We start from the raw sequence: 20,692 nt of genomic DNA on the forward strand, positions 1-20,692 counted from the left end.
AATTAGCAATGACATCGCAGCAGAGTTGTCAGTGGACACGGGCAGTGTGAACGCAGAGTGCAGTGGTGGTAGCGACTGAGTCAGGAGAAGGTCTATGCGGGCGGTCAGTTCAGCAGCACAGAAGGACCACGGCAACATACTGGTAGTAGTAGTAGCAGCACAGCGTCATAGTGCTGGCCAAAAAATTAAATGCACCCGGCGACCCGGGCAGTGTGAACGCAGAGTGTAGTAGCGACTGAGTCAGGAGGACAAAGCGGGCGGTCAGTTCAGCAGCAGCAGCACAGTAGTAGTAGCACAGCGTCATAGTGCTGGCCAAAAAATTAAATGCACCCGGCGACCCGGGCAGTGTGAACGCAGAGTGTAGTAGCGACTGAGTCAGGAGGACAAAGCGGGCGGTCAGTTCAGCAGCAGCAGCACAGTAGTAGTAGCACAGCGTCATAGTGCTGGCCAAAAAATTAAATGCACCCGGCGACCCGGGCAGTGTGAACGCAGAGTGTAGTAGCGACTGAGTCAGGAGGACAAAGCGGGCGGTCAGTTCAGCAGCAGCAGCACAGTAGTAGTAGCACAGCGTCATAGTGCTGGCCAAAAAATTAAATGCACCCGGCAACCCGGGCAGTGTGAACGCAGAGTGTAGTAGCGACTGAGTCAGGAGGACAAAGCGGGCGGTCAGTTCAGCAGCTCAGAAGGAGGACCATGGCAACTTACTGGTAGTAGTACCATAACACCAAAAAATTAACCAAGGTAGGCACTAGGCAGGTAGTAAATGTCTTTATAAAAGCAGGCATAGTTAACAACAGCACATGCAGCAGCCACTTCATGTCCCCCTGTGTCCGACAATAGGGGCCAGGAACTCACCTTCCACCCAAGCCTGGTTGATTTTCAGGAAGGTGAGTTTGTCCACAGAGGCGTGGGAGAGCCGAGAGCGCTTCTCTGTGACCACGCCACCGGCCGCACTAAAGCATCTCTCTGAGAGGACACTGGAAGGAGGGCAGGATAGGAGTTCCAGGGCGTACTGGGAAAGCTCGCTCCAGATGTCCAGTCTCTTGACCCAGTACTCCAAGGGGTCCACGGGGCTGTCGGTGTCATTGAGCCCGCTGGATGACCCCATATAGTCAGACACCATGGTGGTCAGTCGTTGCTTGTGCTGGTTGGTGGTGGATGCTGTGGCGGGCACCTCTGTTCTGGGCTGCTGCACTGCATACAGGCTCTTGCTTAGGCTCTTCAGGTCTCCGGGGCGCCAGTTGCTGCTGCTGCTGCTGGTGGTTGTTGTTGTGCTGCTAGTGGCAATGGCAGGCACCTCTTGCTGGCTTGGCAGAGCAGTTACAGTGGGGGTGGAACGCTGGGGGAATGCTTCCAGTAGTCTGCGCACAAGGGCCTCCTTCAACTCCCTTGTGCGTTGCTCGGTGGTGGATGGCGTCATTAAGTCTCCCAGCTTCCCCTTCAGACGGGGATCAAGCATCAAGGTAATCCAGATGTCCTCCCTTGAACGCATCTGGATCACCCGGGGGTCCCTGCGAAGGCAGCGCAACATGTGCACAGCCATGGGAAACAAGTGGGCCCTGCCAGCAAGATCTTCCTCGTCCTCGCCATTGTCCCATAACGCATGCCTGTCCTCTTCCTGTGCCATGTCGTTGTCCTCCTCAAACCGCCATCCACGTACAACGCCTGCTGCACTCTGCTCCTCCTCCTCCTCCTCATTCAGGTTAGGGACCTCCAACTCTTCCACTACCTGCTGTGAGCCCTCCTCTGAGCTGGACTGTGCTGCCATCTGCTCCTGTTCTTCCAACTGCCTCAGGGCTTCATCCCCACGCTCAATTAAATTGTCCATTGCCTGCTCCAGTAGACAAACCAAGGGCACCCACTGGCACACAGAGGCCCGCTCCTCACTGACCATCTTGGTTGCCTCCAGGAAGGGACTCAGCACCAGGCATACTTGCTGCATCAGTGTCCACTGAGTGGCAGTAATCATGGGGACTTGCTGGTTGCTGGGGACACTTGGGTCTAGCATGTAGGCCCTAAGAGCCAGCCTGTGCTGACACAGCCGCTCCAACATGGCCAGAGTCGAATTCCAGCGAACTGGCATGTCGATGATCATCCGGTGTTGTGGCCTTCCATACTGCTGCTGTAAGGTGGACAAGAGTGCAGAGGCAGTGGCTGACAGGCGGAAAAAGCGTACCACCGCCCGGGCATCCTGCAGCAGCTCGCTCATCCCCTGGTAGGTGCGCAAGAAGCGCTGCACCACAAGATTGAGCACGTGGGCCAAGCAGGGGATGTGCTGGAGGTTTCCCTGCTGCACTGCTGCCACCAGGTTGGCCCCGTTATCGGCTGCCACATACCCCACTTCCAGGTCTCTGGGGGTCAGCCACCTCCGCTCCTGCTTCCTGAGGGCGGCCAGGACGTTGGTGGCCGTAAGCCTCTCCTTCCCCAGGGTCACCAATTTTAAAAGGGCTTGGCAGTGCCGAGGCTTGGCGCTGCTGCTGCTGAGGCGGGCTTGCTTTCCGGGTGCTGAGGGAGTGTCGTGACAGGACCCTTCTGCATCCCCCCTGATCCCGCGTGGTGGCACCACTAGCTGGGCTGATGCGCTCTTGTCCTCCCTCCCTTCCATCAGTGTCACCCAGTGGGCCGTAAAGGACAGGTAGCGACCTGTCCCAAATCTGCTACTCCACGAGTCCATGGTCACGTGGACCCGCTTGCCCACAGAGTAGTCCAGGGAACGGGCCACGTTTTCCACCGCAAACTTGTGGAGTGCTGGGATTGCGCTCCTGCTGAAATAGTGGCGACTGGGGACTTGCCACTCGGGGATGCCAAATTGGAGCAGCGTCCGCATGGCGCTCCCCTCCTGCACCAGGGAGTAGGGAAGCAGCTGTGATGCCATGGCCCGGGCCAGCAAGCCATTTAGTTTGCGGATCCGCCTGTGGCTTGGAGGCAGAGGCTTGGTCAGACCCTGAAAGGTGTCGCTCAGCAGGGTCTGACGACGCTGGGATGCAGGGGAGGCAGAGGAGAGAGACGAACACTGGCTGCCAGCCTCAATGTCTGTGTCCTGAGCAGCCGAGGTGGAAGAGCGCTTGCGTGCTACTACTGCTGCTGCTGTGGGGGATTCACGACCCTGAGGGAGGGAGGATGCTGCTGCGCTGGTGGGCCTTCTGCTCTCAGGAACCCCTGCCAGCAGTGCCTGCTTCCTCTTAAAGTCCGCATACTCGCGGCAGTGGTGGCTTCTCAGGTGGCCCTGGAGGGATGAGGTACCCATCTTGCTCAGACTTTTCCCACGGCTCAATCTTTTGCTGCATAACCTGCACACCGCATACCTTTTGTCATCAGTACATTCCTCAAAGCAATCCCACACTGGTGACTTTAATTTACTGCGGCCCCCACTAGCAGAGGGTGCAGCGGAGCAATGTGTGGTAGTAGTTGCCGGGGGTTGCATGGTGGTGGTGCCGGCTGAAGCAGTGTCCTGTCTACTTCCTCCACGCCCACTGCTGCCGATGCCCCTGCCCCTGCCTGACATATGGCGATATCCTTGCCTAGGCCGAGGTGACTCGTCATCCTGCTCTGACCATTCTTCCACGGACTCAGCAGGCTGCACATAGTTAGGGTCCACAACGTCATCATCAGCAGCATCATCATAATCCAGCTCTTCCTCTGACTCCCCCGCCTCCTCTTCTGTCCCTACATCCCCAGACACAGACCCCTCTTCTTCATCACCAGAACTCAACAACGCTTGTGATTGTGGCCCGATCTCAATCTCTGCCACATCAGTCCCCAGTAAGTCCTGTGCTTCTTGCATCAGCAGGTTCCCAGATGCCGGACTGAGGGACAGAACGCTGTCATCCTGGGAGGGCTGCTGACCAGTGGGTGCTGGGGTGGATGTCACAACAAGCGTGGGATGTTGGCTGCTGCTGCTACTGCTTGGAGTGGTGCTCACAGTAGAGGTCTGGGAGGAAGTCATGATGTCCATGAGTACGTCAGGTTCCATTTGCTCAACCACCACACGGGGACCAGAAACTTTAAAATATTTGGACAATGGCGTCCGCTGACTCGGCCCAGGCTTTGCTGCCCCCTTTTCTGCTGCATCACGACCACGTACAGCTGGGCGTCCTCTCCCTGGACGTGGAGCAGTCCCAGAAGTGGCTGAGGCAATTGAACTCCCTTTCCTCTCACCCCGCGAAACCCTGCCAGACATGTTGCTAGTAATGAATCACTGGATGCAGTGGGCACAGTACAAGGTCACTGAAGGATGCAGTGGGCACAGCACAAGGTCACTGAAGGATGCAGTGGCCACAGTACAAGGTCACTGAAGGATGCAGTGGGCACAGCAGTGGGCACTGGATATACAACTAGGTCACTGAAGGATGCAGTGGCCACAGTACAAGGTCACTGAAGGATGCAGTGGGCACAGCAGTGGGCACTGGATATACAACTAGGTCACTGAAGGATGCAGTGGCCACAGTACAAGGTCACTGAAGGATGCAGTGGGCACAGCAGTGGGCACTGGATATACAACTAGGTCACTGAAGGATGCAGTGGCCACAGTACAAGGTCACTGAAGGATGCAGTGGGCACAGTACAAGGTCACTGAAGGATGCAGTGGCCACAGTACAAGGTCACTGAAGGATGCAGTGGGCACAGCAGTGGGCACTGGATATACAACTAGGTCACTGAAGGATGCAGTGGCCACAGTACAAGGTCACTGAAGGATGCAGTGGGCACAGCAGTGGGCACTGGATATACAACTAGGTCACTGAAGGATGCAGTGGGCACAGTACAAGGTCACTGAAGGATGCAGTGGGCACAGTACAAGGTCACTGAAGGATGCAGTGGGCACAGTACAAGGTCACTGAAGGATGCAGTGGGCACAGCAGTGGGCACTGGATATACAACTAGGTCACTGAAGGATGCAGTGGCCACAGTACAAGGTCACTGAAGGATGCAGTGGGCACAGCAGTGGGCACTGGATATACAACTAGGTCACTGAAGGATGCAGTGGCCACAGTACAAGGTCACTGAAGGATGCAGTAGGCACAGTACAAGGTCACTGAAGGATGCAGTGGGCACAGCAGTGGCCACTGGATATACAACTAGGTCACTGAAGGATGCAGTGGGCACACAAGGATGTCACACTGTGTAATGAGATGCTTATATGCCAGCGAGCGAGCAGTGGGCACTGGGCACGGCACAAGGTCACTGACAGAATGAATGAACAGCGCTGGCAGAGAGTGGCGGCGCCGGCGGTGTGACTGGCTGCCTGCAAATAGTACAAGTGTATAAACTGTCACTGGAATATACAAGTGAACACTGCAGCTGCACTAACCTGCCTGCCTGCACTCTACACACAGATAATCCCCACTCCCACTACACTGCAGCACTGAACCTGCCTGCACAGCACTACACACAGTTAAATAATCACTAGACTCCCACACTCCCACTACACTACACTGACTACAACTAACTACAGCAATCACTCACTGACTAGCTAACTGTGTACAGTATAAGAGCAGTGTTAGCAAAAAAACCGCTTTGTTTTTAACACAATAAATGCACTTGCTCAAACAACAATGGCCTGGAGATAATCCTCTCAGCACCACAGTCTAGCAAGGACAGAGCTTTTCCATCATGGCCGCCGCTTTATATTCAGGAGGGGAGGGCATAGCTCCCCTCCTGTGATTGGTTGCTAGGGCCTGGCTGGGGCACTCTGATTGGCCTGCAATGTGTCACTTCCGCATAGTTTGACGCATTTCCGCAAACCACGACTTCAGCGCCGGGTTTCACGAGCGTGAATGCGGATTTCTGTCCGCATTCACGCGTAGCCGAAGCAGATTTTCGTGGTTGAAAATCTATTCACGGCTTAGCGTGTCCGAGGCGGAATGCGTCAAAATGGTCGTGAATCCACGCGTAAGCGTGATCACGACCTGGCGGTGAGCACCACTGATGACAACCAATACCCCCATAGCCAGAAACGAGGAGTGGGGCATGCAGGGGAAGACGTTGCCAGGCCGCTTTTTTAAATTTGAGCACCCCCCACTTAAGGACCCTCTGCACGGCCCTGCTGACAGCAGGTGTGTTGGTTACCTCAGCAACAGCAATTTCCCTCACACACTGCACTGCCTGAGAAACCTTCCTAGCTCCTTCTATTCCTTACAGTTTAAGAAGGAATCTGCACTATCTAGTGATTTCTTAGGATGTCTGAGACAGTTCTGCACGGATTTCTAAAAACCTACTAATATTTTATCTCAGACACTCTTGATAAATCTGGCCCTATGTGAGGGATGGTCTGGGGGTGCCGGGGTTGTTGTGTGTGTTTTACCAAGAGGTTTTGAAAATGAGAAGTGTGAGGTAGAGACCTGCAGTGGGTCGGGTTCGGGTACCCAAATAGATTCAAGCTGCGGGTGCGGGTAGCGACTTGCGGGTGCAGGTAGGGTTGCGGGTAGCGCTCTGCGGGTGCGGGTCGCGGGTAGCGAAAGCAAGCTAAAAACCTTATTTAGCTTTGGTTTGTGTATAAAAATAGGTTTTATTAACTTTACAGCTCCCCAATGTTACTTTAAAGGTGCACTTTAAGAAAATGTAAAAAAGCGGGTCACGGGTAGCAGGTCGGGTAGCGGGCCTGCGGGTCGCGTGCGGGTAGCGGGCCTGCGGGTGCGGGTCGGGTTGCGGGTATCAAATTCACCAGAAAGCGGGTCGTGGGTCGGGTGCGGGTATGAAAAAGTGGACCCGCGCAGGCCTCTAGTGTGAGGTAACTGGAGGAGCGCGAGGTCAATATAACTCCAGCAGTGTAGCATGCATTCTCTACCTGTGCACGATCGTTTTCAATTATGTGCGCTAGTGCAGTACCGTGATACTTGACTACCGCAAGCGCTTCTACATTAAAAACGAGCGCTACGCAGCCGGCAGCACACGTAGCATGCAGCGTTACATTTACCTTGCTCTCCTCCAGTTACCTAGTGCTCCTCAGCACCATATACTATAATGAGATCACCCTACAGATAGAATGTAGAGCTCAAACTGCATGGGGCTCCGCTCCCTGAACTATACCAGCCAACATGGTCCATGATGTGGAAGTGCTCTGGTAGAGAGGAGTAGCAAAGCCTCCCCCTTTACCTCCAGAACCTCATCCATACCATGGTGCCCAGGAGGATGTGGAAGCCCGGGGAAAGAGGGGTGTTCATGGTTGAATTTGAGGGACCCCAGATGCTCCCGCCCAAGTGAAATGGGTATGGGGTACTAAAGCACCCCTTATCCATTTCCACAAATAGTTAAAAACTACATAAAAACACAGCTATGTTATTCTTAATTAAGCATAAATACGTACCTTTAATCATTGATCCCAATGGTCCCACATCAAAATCCTCTCAAGACTTTGCAGATCCCAGACAAAAACAAATAAATAACAATTTTTATGCAACTTGGTGTTATTTATGATGTGTACTAAAATTAACTTTTTAATAGGTCTGTCATCTATTCTATAAAACTACCATGGGGATCTTGACTCAGTGCTTGAAAAGCAGCTGCCCCTCTTATACAGCACACAATGGCTGCAGCAGCTGTCTGCCTCCGCATAACACCTCTGACAGCTGTCACTCACTCCTGGCAGTCATGGCATGACTGAGACATCCTGACCACAGAACTACACAAAACATGCTGTGTCTGCTATGCTTACTCTGCTGCTTAGGGAACAATGGATCCTGTTCAATATCAACTAAAGCAAATGCACTCCACATCTATCAGTGTTAGGGTAGGTTCACATTATACACGTTGTGCCGGATCATATTTCAATGCAGTACTGCACGTGAACTAAAGGCTGGTACAGACATGCAGTCTTGATTGGCCAATTTTACCACTTCCATGTAGTAAGAGGGGCAGAAGGTTTTGAACACTTGCAGGGCCGGATTTAGGCCAAGGCCACCTAGGCCATGGCCTAGGGCACCACAGGAGCAAGGGTACCAAAGCATCAGGCTAAACTGGTGCAGCATTTGCAAGCTTGCAAATGCTGCAATGCAGGGAGATCAGGCGAGCGCTTGACCACAGTACTCTGCTGACTGCTACTAGCCGCCTGTGCAGCAGCCGCCTTGCTCTCTGTGCACGTTTGCATTGTGACCAGCAGCTATGGACTTGGGCAGCATTGAAGACGGAAAGAAAGAGGAAGCTTCTGCACTGGAGACGAGCGGAGAAATGAGTGACAGTGATGGCTGCTGCGGTGTGAAGGCGAGCTGGCTACCTATACTTTAAAAGGGGGTTGGAAAAGGAGGGGTGAAGGGAGTCATCAGGCTACCTATACTGGAGGGAAGGGGTCATCTCGCTACCTATACTGAAGAGGGGCAGCTGGTGACAGTGGACTTGGGCGGTAAAGAGTACATATCCGGCCCTGAACACTTGAACAGACTGCAGAGGTGTATCTAGGGAAAACAGCGCCTATGGCAAACATTGAAATTCGACCACCTGGCGGAAGGGGTGCACCCCTTCAAAAGTTTTAATGTTTAGTCACGGTTGAATTGATTGTGTCCACATTGAAGTTAAGCCTATACATATCTCCAAATAACAGTTAGGGCCCTTTCCACTAGCAATCACTAGAGTTCGCGCTAAACGCTAGCGATTGCGATTCAGCAAAAATCCACAATTTCCCAGCGATTTCCTGATGTTTACTATTATAATTCTGCGTTTGCAGCACAATATATGTACACTGCTGGCCCTTTTACTATTAGGCAGTAAATTAGAAATGGCCATGTAAGCTGCGGCCTCAAGACAAGTCACTGCTCAGCAACTGTTCTGCCTGTGACATGTCCGGAATCTGTCACGTGAGCCTTACAAGCCACAGCTGTTGTCAAGAGTTTGTCACCTACACTGCTTTTATAGATGGATTTATTAATGGAAGGTTACAACAGGACTATTGTAAACCACAATATGAGGAATAGGTGCCCTGAATGATGGAAAATGTATCTGTAACACAAAAGAATTATAAAGATATATTAGTGCTCTTTTAATATTACAAGCAGCTTCTTATTATATTTATCCCACTTTATCCCACCATCAAGACATGAACAACTTGTTGTCACCAGAGAGTTACAGTGACACCAGCAGGCTGTCTGATGTCTGTCAAGTTAATGCTGACAGTGGAAGAACTCTTTCAACAATGCTTTTCTCAAAGAGACTCTGTAACAAATAAAGGCCTCCAGGGTACTTACTGTCCTCTGTAGCCTGGGGGAATCCAGCTCCCCAGAAACCTTCTCGACAAGACTTGACAAACGGTGCAATATTTACCTACCGCGATCCAGCGCAGGCACAGTAGCGGCTCTATGTTCGGTTTAAGGCTGAAATAGCTGAGCCTGATCGTATGCGCTCTACTGCGCAGGTGTGAGTCCTTTGCGCCTGTGCAGTAGAGCGGATGCGATCAGGCTCAGCTATTTCTGCCTTAACCTGAAGAAGATCCTTTACTGCGCCTGCGCTGGATTGCGGTAGGTATAGATTTACCTCGCTGTTGTTCGGGGGGTCGCAGAGCTGGATTGCCGGGACAGAGGAGGACGGGGGAAGCCTCATTAGGATCCAGAGGTTTCCACTCCTGGGGTAAGCATCCCTCAGAGGGTTTTTTTTTTTCGTTACACACCTGAGAAGCATAGAGCTAATACAGTTTTTGTCAGAAACACCTGTTCTGCATGCATGTTCAGGGGTATGGCTGAAAGTAGGTGGTGGTGGGCGACACAGGGCAGGTAATGTGTAAATGCATTTCATGCTGAAATGGATCCGGAATCGGTCTCGTGATGCTGTATCCGCCTCCTCGCTGGCCCAACGCTTGCTCGATTGGGTGTGCAGCAGTAACGTAGAGCGATATCGGGATGAGCGACGAACGTGACGCAACAATAACCAGTTTTCAAGAAAAAAAGCAGATTGCGTGCACCTTCCGTGTAGGTATTGTGGAGCTCCACCACTCTTAGCCTGACACCCACCTCCAGCACCAGCCACCCTGTCACCGCCGGTCACGTAAGATCTGCCTGGCATCACTTGCTTCACCATGTAAAGCCATTTTTTATGGAAATATTGCTTGGATACTGAAATAGACTGTCAATGTTTGCCATTAAACCACAATACCTAGACGGAAGGAGCACGCAATCTGCTTTTTTCTTGAAAACTGGATATTGTTGTGATTTTCTTCTGTGAATTAGCAATGCACACGCCTGGATGGAAATTTGACGGCTACAAGCTTTATGGTGCAGGGATTTGGAAAGACTGTTTTGCCAAGTGTCACCATTTTGCTCAGGTTTAATTTTGATGGGTTGTGCCATACACCGGTGTTTTTTCTTCTTTTGAAGTGAGAACGTGATGCAGCACCCGACACTGTCCCCGAATGTGCAATCTGCCCCATCACCGCCCACAGTGGGGCTCATGTATGATAAAGGACGTCACCCTGAGCCAGCGGCGGACACAGACAGCTAATGTATACTGTACTGGGCCCCCCAGCGGCGGACACAGACAGCTAATGTATACTGTACTGGGCCCCCGGGGGGAGGGAAAGGCAGATAGCACATGGGGGGGGGGGGCAGTGTCGAGGGTTGTGTCACATTCATCACTCATCCCGATATCGCTGCGCACCCGATCGAGCCAGTCGGCCCTACATCTTACAGCATGACAGACCAATTCATGCAACCATCGGGCATGCACTTGGCGGTACCAATTTTCATTCCATTATGATAACCAAATCGGACGGTCAATCGTCCACCAAGTCGCCTGATGTATGGCCACCTTAAGGGAGAAAGCAAATTTGCTGATAGAGATGGAGCTGTGTTGCATTTTCCTTGTCAGGCACTGTTACAGCCAGAGACAAAGGTCTTGTGGTGACCCCATGCTGCTCCCACACAAAGCCTGGCTCCACTCCTCACACATGTGTGACAGGCAACCAGGGAAGACAATTGCCATGTGCAAACCTGTTATCTGCTCAAACCTTGGAATCATTTAATTGTAGAGCTGCCAGCTCTCAGCAAATACTGATAAGTGTGAGATAGGAAAAACAGGGAACATAACCACCAAAAGTCTCCCACCATGCTAAAATAATAAAATATGAATTCTAAACATATTCTATTTCTGTCTCCCCCCCCAAGGAACAGTTCTGAGCCCAATGCTGTACAGACATGTTGCTAGCCTCCATGCTAGTGATGCGTTCTGTTGCAATGCAGGAGGGCTGACTGTGCAGCCCACGGCAGAATGGCATGGAGCGGCCATCAGCCTGTGCTCAGCCAAGACAATCCACCAGCTGGTATGTCAGCTGCTTTTTCTACTCTGGACGACGCAAACCTTTTAAAAAGGTTGTCCGCGTTGCGGTGCGCATTCTTGGAACAACGGAAAACGATCCCATTAAATTACTTCCCGTCGAGCAGGGAGTGCATCACTAGGGAGCTGTGTGAGGAACAGTCTATTAGTAGCTCACCCCACGGGGCAACCACGGCAACAAGATCAGTAAGAGCATGGTTGTACTGCGCCTGCGTGAGCAGCGAGAGCCACTTATACCATAAGAGGAGCGTGGCCCTGATGAGGAGGTTCCCGGCAAGCGGCGGAAGTAGCAAGCTGGACTAGGGAAGCCAATATGAGATACAAAGGCTTACCTCTTTTTCTTAGGATCAAGCTGTGTACATGCGCTGGATTAAACTCTGCAGAGGCGGCCGATAAGATCTGGTTCTGTCAAGAGTCAAGCATGTGTACAGGAATCCACAACCATGATCAGCCAGAGGTCAGTAGGGCTGATCGCTTCGGCTGTGCGACAGCTGTAAGCATTGTTCTCCCAACTCACTGGGCTCTGGCGTGACGTCACCCCTGGGCTACTCTCCCGGCCCTCCACAGCACTTTCCCGCATAGCAACAAAACATGTTGCTAGCCTACAGGCTAGCGACACATCTGTACAGCCTTGGCACTGCAATGTTGCCTGAGAGATTGGATCTTGTCCCTGCACAGCATCATGCGCTGGTACATATACATACCAGTCTTCAAGAAAACATGAAGTGACAAAACTTATGATATGATGAATTGTATGTGTAGTATGGATAACAAATAGAACAATAAAAGAAAAGAGTCTCATGTTTATTTTTAGTCATATGGCTTTTTTAAAAAAAGACAAAAAACAATGCATCATTCTGTCATATTTGCAGTTTAGAAATGACACTCAGTCTTTTAAGCTATTAAAAAAAGCAGAAATAATGACCCCTTGAACTCTCCTGCAGTAAAACCTTATCCAAAGCTGTTTTTCACGGTTTCTTGGCTGTTTAAGTGCTCCAGGAAACAGGACTGTATTCCACCAAGTTGGGTCAAATAGCTCAGAGAAGCCCTTTTGCATAGATAACTGAGGTTATTTAACTCCTCCTGTGCTGGAAAGCAATATGAGACTCTTTTCTTTGCTACCAATGTTCTATTTCTTAACTGTACTACACATACAATTCACTATCTCATAAGGGCCCATTCCCACTGGGGAGGTGCGGAGTGGTATTTTTACCGCACCCCACCGCCAGGTAGAGAAAGTCTATGGAGACTTTCATACTTCCACGTTACGGCACGACGCAACGGAAGTGACGTTTTCGCCACATCCCCGACACTGGTCCAGAACTACGTTACCGAGCATCTTCTACGGCAAGCTGGTCAGCCCGGAAGTAGCGTTAGGCTATGATGGCGTAAGGATTGTAAAAAAAATGACCGATGTGACGTTGTGGCGCCCATGCTCGGAAGCGTATTTTTACTATACGCTTCCGTGCACTTCCGCATACCGCAAGTGCACGTCACTTCCTGCTTGACCTAATGCCAGTAGTAATGCGGTATTCCCGGAAGGCCTGTTTCTGGCGGTGAAATGCAGTGCAACGGAAGTGACGCGCCGCATCGCTGCCGCCAGTTTACAATGTGAAACCGGCCTAAGTTTATTTTCACTTCAGGTTTGCTTTAAGTGTTTTGATCAGCTTTGCCATATTCCCTAAAACTAAGCGACCAACAAAAGTCTTCTATGAAAGTTATTTTGAACGTTATCTACTTCCTTTTTGGGAGCAAGAGGACATTATGGGCTAATATATCATGCATGAGTACTGAATCACTGCAAAAGTGTTTGGCACGTAAACATAAGACATATAATTGGACTATAACTTCAAACATACTGATGGAAAGAAATGTGGAGCAATAAAAGGTCCGTAGATTTATTCAAATCATCCTATAAGAAATAGCATGAAAAGCAAATAACGTATAGGGGAAGCCAAATATACTACCCCCCCCCCCCCCATGATGTCATCCCTAATTTTATTGATACATTTCTCACTCGCACTCAGCTCGTCCGTCCTCCTAGCCCAACGCTACGCCATAAATCCAGAGGAAAACTCACCAGCGCCTTGACGTTCATTATGGGGCATATTATTTAATAACAGCCTACAAAATATTTTTTTCCTGCTCTCCTAAGAAAGTGGAAATGAAAAAAAAAATCTGCCCAGCTGCGTTCATAATCCTCAAATTTCAGAACAGTAAAAAAAATACCGGCCTCTGCCACGAGAACCTGATGCGGGATTGTCTATTTTAGGAAAGGTCACAAGTCTTAAACCCAACTGGATGGGAGTGGGCTTTATTTTTGGTCCATCTGCAAATGCTTACAAACGTCCAGAACGCAGAGCCAATGCTTATTAACCACAACAGCCAACCGGCAAATGAGGAAAATATGTCCTGGACGGTGGACCTGCAGCACAGCAGCTTTCAGGGAACTTTCATGCCTTTCACGATTTACGACTTTGGATATTGTACTACAGGTCCTATTAAGAGATTCACGGCCTCAGGGGATGCAGCTTGTGCGTCTGCTGGGCGGATCGGAGGGGCTAATGTTCACAACTGTTCTTTGGATTTTTTCATTTGGATGGCTTGTCTGTAAGCAATTTTTTTCCCCTAGTGGAAGTTTTTTTGGCTGCGTTGCTTTGAGATTGGCATGAAGGAGAATACAAGTCTTTTCTGGCAGTGAAGTCAGTGGTGTCACTGCGGACTTTTAGAAGTTCAGCCAGCAATGTAGGACAGACACAACCATGGCTTGAGGCCTATCTGCCCAATCTAAGAATAACTTCTGTAGCTTTACTCCATTCCTTTTTTTTTCCTGCCGACTCTCATTTTTGTTTTGTTTGTTTTTTTTTTCATTCAGAACGCAGTTGATAAAGCAGGACTGCTAAGGGGCTGAGAACGGGAGGAAAAAAGCTGAACTGTTGTCTACAGGAAACAAATGACTCATTTCAGACAATAAGGGGTACATTTATAAAGAGGCGATCGGAACGATTGCCAGCAAAGTGCTGTTGTTTCTGTACACAAAATGGCCAATTCCAGAACGCCTTATTTATAAAAGCAGCGATCAGTTTTAATGATCCCCACTTTTATAAGGAACAGGCAGGATGGGCATTTAAAGCGGACCTGAACTCAGTACTTCCTCTCTGCTCTAAAAGATAAGCAACAGCACAATAACATTTAAAGAAAAACATTTGTTTGTTACACCTGTTATAAATCCTGCAATAAATCTGCAGTGTGCCTACTTCAGGCTTTCATGGAAGCAGACATAGGGCTTGATTCACAAAAGTGTGATAACTGCTAGCACGGCAGTTATCACGCGACACGTGCAAAACGCAGCACACGTAAAACATTACTCCGCGTGATATGCGGAGCTTTGCGCGCGATCAGCCGGTTATCACACGGAGTCATTCTTTGCGCGCGTCAGATCGCGGGATAACTGCCGTGCTAGCAGTTATCACGCTTTTGTGAATCAAGCCCATAGGGTTAACATCCTGTTTTTACAGATTAGCTGCTCTGCCGAGGAAGCCAGCTGACACAGCGCTAAATACATTTCAAGGGTGGCCATCATTATCTTGCACCCATAAAAAGTGTAACACCTGATCTGGAGGATGGAGCCTGCATCGGAGGGAGGGAAGGTTAGCAGTAGAGTGCCCCCACAGTTGTGGGCCCTCCTGCGGTTGCAGGGACTGCCTCCCCTGCAGTTACGTCCCTGAATTTTTATACTAGCTAACCATCTACTGAAACAAAAGGCTGGTCCAGGCATCAAATCATCAGACGTAGCAGTGTAGTTCTGTTCACGTCACTTATTTGAATTTTGTTCGCTGTCTAGAGCATTCGTTTAAACAACTTGAACTGGGATAACTTGTACGCAAGATCACACGGCTCGGAAATGTCAAGAGATCAGGTGATGTTAATGAATGTTAATCCGGGCTACTGGAAAACCTCTCATTATACGCAGACTGATCCGCGGATCTTAAAACGATGATGCATGGTAACATTCAAGAGAAAATCTCCCAACAATTTGGATGATTCCAGGAAATAATAGGAAGGAGCGCTCAGAAAGGGACAGCAATCAGATGGAAATGAAAGGCATGGTAATTATAAGATGCCAGATGTGCAGTGCCATTACTCTGCTACCAGTTACGTCTGTACTGCGCAGACTTGATTAATTCCTTCCGTTCATCGTTTAATTGACTGGGTCATCCACTTGCAAGGAAGCGAGTGCATTTGGAACTTAGAAGCAGGAACAAAGTTGCCATATAGAATTGTCAGCAACAGTTTAGCTTCAAGAGTTCCATTACTAAAAAACAAAGACAGCCAATTAGAAGCACACAGAGATTTACTTCTAACACACGCTTATCTTGTGCCGGGTAATCAGGAGGCCATTTTGGAAGCCTTAGGGAAGTCACTACTTCCGATGTGCGTTACCAGATGAAAGCAGAATGCTGCACATTAAGGGCCTATTCGCAGTGGGGATCGCAAAACGCTAGCGATTAGCGTTAGTGCTTTGCAGCAGCGATTTTTCACAGTAAACACGTATTTTTATCCGTAGATAAAAAAAAAATGCTGCATGCACAGTGTTTGCGTTTACCACGAATTGCCGGTGATTGCGGCAGAGAGATCACTGCCATATGCTTTACATTACACTAACGCTTTTAAAAGTGCTAGCGATCGCCGGCGATCCGCTGTAAACGTCCGTGAATCGCCCCAGTGTGAATGGACCCTAAAGCTGCCTGTGTGTAAGCAATCACAAACACTGGTCCACATGACAGCCCGGGGGACCGTGTGGGAGATGTGCCTACACGGGGCGTCCCTGTAAACGATGCAATTCACGATTGCGTCCAACCGAAGCCTCCCACCTGAATGCTAATTTATGTAATTCCTGCTAGATTTGGTACAGCAGGCAAAGGGTGTATGACAGTGCACCTGATTGGCTGACTGGCGTCTGCTGGCCAGATAGAGGCAGGATATTGCTCTAGCTGGAAGTTAGCAATTGTGTGTGTAAGCAATCCACAGCTACCAGCCCCTCCTGTGGGGAACAGTAAATTCGGGCGCCTGAGGCTAGTGGACAAATCGGGCGCCGCCATTCACTCCTATAATAAATATCGTTTAATGGGCGCCCGATAGGAAAAAAGGGCGCCGGAGAAAAATAACGTTTTAAAAGCGGCGCCCGGAGACTTAATGTTTTATTACTGTTTCTCATGATTACACATTATTTAATGATTTATACATTTTTAAATTTTATTTTTAAACGAAAAACAGTACAATATTTTTTTTAAACATTATTTTTAAACGAAAAACAGTACATTTTTTTTTTAACATTATTTTTAAACGAAAAAACTAACAGGGGGGTCTTAGGTTTAGGCACCAACAGGGGGGTCTTAGGTTTAGGCACCAACAGGGGGGTCTTAGGTTTAGGCACCAACAGGGGGTCTTAGGTTTAGGCACCAAAAGGGGGGTCTTAGGTTTAGGCACCAACAGGGGGGTCTTAGGTTTAGGCACCAACAGGGGGTCTTAGGTTTAGGCACCAACAGGGGGGTCTTAGGTTTAGGCACCAACAGGGGGGTCTTAGGTTTAGGCACCAACAGGGGGGTCTTAGGTTTAGGCACTAACAGGGGGGTCTAGGGGTTAGGGGTAGGTACAGGGAGGGTTACTTAGGCACCAACAGGGGGGGTCTTAGGTTTAGGCATCAACAGGGGAGTCTAGGGGTTAGGGGTAGGTACAGGGAGGGTTACTTAGTAATTTTTTTTTTTAAACGTTATTATACGTTTCACTATTTAAACAAAAGATTAACGTTTTTACAATTGCCGATTTAATGCACATTATGTAATGATTTATAACTTTATAAAACATTAATTTTAAACGAAATACAGTACAATACATTTTTAAACGTTATCCATGCTTATCGTTCAAAACCCGGCGCCCTTTTTTCCCAGCGCCCCTTTTTAACGTACGCCCTCCTGTGGGTAGATTCAAGGCTTCCATCAATGTGGATGGCATCAAGTGGTCTTTCTTTTAGGTCTGGAAGGGTTGTTTTTAGATGCACGCCACCTGCTGGAATCACAACAGTTACTATATGGCAAATAATGTGCAGGTGCAGATCACTCCCAGCAGGACGGGAACGTAGTGGGGGAGCATGCCGCTGCGCATGTGCGATGTAGTGCCATTCGGCCAGGCTTTTGGGGACAATTATGGGTGACAGGAGTCACCCAGGGAGACGGCGAGGGACGAGCAGCCTTGCCGGGGCTTAAAGAGGAACTCCAGTGAAAATAATGCAATAAAAAAAGTGCTTCATTTTTACAATAATTATGTATAAATGATTTAGTCAGTGTTTTCCCAGTGTAAAATATTTTAAATCCCTGATTTATATTCTGACATTTATCACATGGTGACATTTTTACTGCTGGCAGGTGATGTAGCTGCTGCTTGCTGTTTTGGCAGTTGGAAACAGCTGTAACCAGCCATTTCCCACAATGCAACAGGCTTCACAGACAGGAAGCTGCCAAGAGTACGTACTCAGAATTTCTTTGTGGGAGGGGTTTCACCACAATATCAGTCATACAGCGCCCCCTGATTGTCTGTTTGTGAAAAGGAATAGATTTCTCATGTAAAAGGGGGAATCAGCTACTGATTGGGATAAAGTTCAATTCTTGGTCAGAGTTTCTCTTTAAGGAAGCCCGGGGTAAATATGGAACCTGAGACGCTCCTCATCTCTAGGTACAGAGCCAAACCTCGGGTTCAAAAGAAGTTTTTACCCTGCAGAGAGAGAAGCCTCATGATCTATTGAGGCTTCCCTATTGTTGGCAGCCCTCCCCCATTGCAGAGCGCAGTCCCCCCCTCTCCCCCCCCTCCGAATCGCCGAATCGGGGCTGCGCAGCTTCACTTCCGCCTTAATGGCCGCACTGTAGTCTCGCTAGCCCGCCCGCCCATGCACAGTAGCACGGAGCTCACCCCTGGGGCACTTACAATATGCCTACTACAGAACATACAGACTCACTGGAGATGTCTTTTACATCAGGTCCACTGAGTAATGTGAGCTGCAGCTACACAATCTTCACTCACAAACTTCTATAAAATGAGCACTGTAGGGAAGAATGTAAATTCATGAACAAGTCTCCAATCCGAAGGAAAGAGTGAATAATAGAGGTCAGTCCTGGCCAGCAGAGCTCCCTTATAATTACATCACACTGAAAACTGAAGAGACCGCGCTGTGTGCTAAAGGAACAAAGGCAATGCAGATTAGACATTCAATATGTGGAGGATTTTAGTGTTTTAAAAGTTGGATGACATAAGACAGCAGGTGGTAGAAAACCAGGGGCTGTCTTTTGTAGTGGATCACTCAAAGGTGCCTTATTCACACATCAATTTTCCTATTCAATTACCTGCAGATTGAAGTTTCCTTTAAAGAATACCTAAAGGCGCATACACACGCCGTATTTTTCAAACAACAAGGCCGTCAGACACTACCGCGGAGTGGTCGTTCTGCTGACAGTTGCACTTGAGTACAAGCTGTCGGCAGACTGAGAAGGCTGTTAAAGAGACTCTGAAGCGAGAATAAATCTCGCTTCAGAGCTCATAGTTAGCAGGGACATGTGTGCCCCTGCTAAAATGCCACTATCCCGCGGCTAAACGGGGGTCCCTTCACCTCCAAACCCCCCCTGCAAAATCAACGACCAACTTGGTCGTAAATTTTGCTCTTTCTGGAGGCAGGGCTAACAGCTGCAGCCCTGCCTCACAGCGTGTCTATCAGATGCGCATTGCCGCCTCTACCCCGCCCCTCTCAGTGAAGGAAGACTGAGAGGGGCGGGGAGAGGCGGAGGTACGCATGTGATAGACGTGCGGGAGGCAGGGCTGCGGCGGTTAGCCCTGCCCCAATACGGAAGCGCTCCCCCGCTGCACGGAGGGGATTTGGGGGATCAGGGACCCCCGTTAAGCCGCGGGATAGCGGCGTTTTAGCAGGGGCACATATGCCCCTGCTATCTATGAGGTCTGAAGCGAGATTTATTCTCGCTTCAGACTCTCTTTAAGGCCCATACACACAGGGCACAACTGTCGCCATAAACACGTGGCACGCGCATGTTGCGGCGACAGGTCCCCCGTGTGTATAAGGTGCAAGCCACGAACTGTCGCTACTCAGAGCTGTCGCCAGGCGATTGACTTGGCCAATCGTCGGCAACTTCTGTCTCCGCAACTGTCGCTAGTCCACCATGCGTACTGCGTACTAGCGACAGCTACCCACAGCCAGAAGGGAGTTTCCGGCGGGGGGATGAAACTTTCGGTGACAGCTTCCGCCGCGTCTCTGCCTGTTGGGCAGAGACGTGTAGACAGCTGACACTCAGGCGGAGCTGTCGCCGAGCTGTTGCGCACACGTCTCCTGTGTGCTAGCAACAGCAACAACGGTGCCCCGTGTGTATGAGGCTTTAATGATTGATCCGCTCAGCGGACCTGTCGTTTGAAACAATACGCGCCTTTAGTCCTGAATATATTGCAAAAATAACGCGCGGTGTGTGTATGGGGAGTAGTGCAGAAGCTTACCGCTCCTCCCTTCCCCCAGCGTCACCCTCAATTTAGCTGTAAAGTGGCCCATTTCAAAGCGTATGTTAATCAAAGTCGCCTGGAAATTTGGGCGCCCAGTAAGTCCGATAGTAAAATATCTGTATTAAATACTGATATTTTACTATAAAAGTGTAAGCTATCAGTATTAAATACCAATATTTTATTATGGCCAAACCTAACCTTACTCTCACACAGAACCCCCCCACCCGACATCTAACCTTAACACTACCTACTGTACCTAATGCCTAAAACAAAATCATAGGGGGGCCCAGAGCTGTAAGGGGGCCCCAGCCACTATTTCACTCCCTCTGATAAAGAGGACCATCCTTCAGATCAGGTATTTTTGTGGCTAAATTTGTTATGGGTGTGAAGATTATGATGTCCACACTAGGTTTATGAACCTTACAAGATGGGCCCCAGGCTGTGAGGGTCACCAAGGGTAGGCAAGGGAAAGGGTGTGAGCAATAGGGGACCCCAACAAAGTTTTTTTTTTTGGGGGGGGAGGGGATTTGTAGTTACGCCTCTGCTGAAACACACCTATAACTCCCAATTGTCGTTTTTTTGGAGGGATAGACTCTTTGGGAACCAAATTTCTCTGTCAGGATTTCTCCCTCAATTTTCCCTCTTTCAGGACTGATGTACAGATCTAGGAACATATATGTATTTTTTTTATCTAATTAACTTTATTCCCATCCCTTTAAATTGATATATTTATTGGTTTTAAATGTCAATATGAAGAAAAACTACTGAGGATAAAAAGGACCAATTGATTCGAATGATAAAACTATGTCTTTTCCTTATAGTGAACCCAAGGTGAAAATAAACTGATGACATAAACAATTGTATTAATCCTCTTATTCCTAAAAATTAC

General features: G+C 49.3%; 1 protein-coding gene across 8 annotated transcripts in view; it reads right to left on the reverse strand.

The window, feature by feature from the left end:
• ATP8A2 (ATPase phospholipid transporting 8A2) overlaps positions 1-20,692 on the reverse strand; it is a 970,290-nt gene that overhangs the window by 226,154 nt on the left and 723,444 nt on the right. The window lies entirely within an intron of this gene.

Source organism: Hyperolius riggenbachi, chromosome 2 (genome assembly GCF_040937935.1).
Source record: "Hyperolius riggenbachi isolate aHypRig1 chromosome 2, aHypRig1.pri, whole genome shotgun sequence".
NCBI lineage: Eukaryota > Metazoa > Chordata > Amphibia > Anura > Hyperoliidae > Hyperolius > Hyperolius riggenbachi.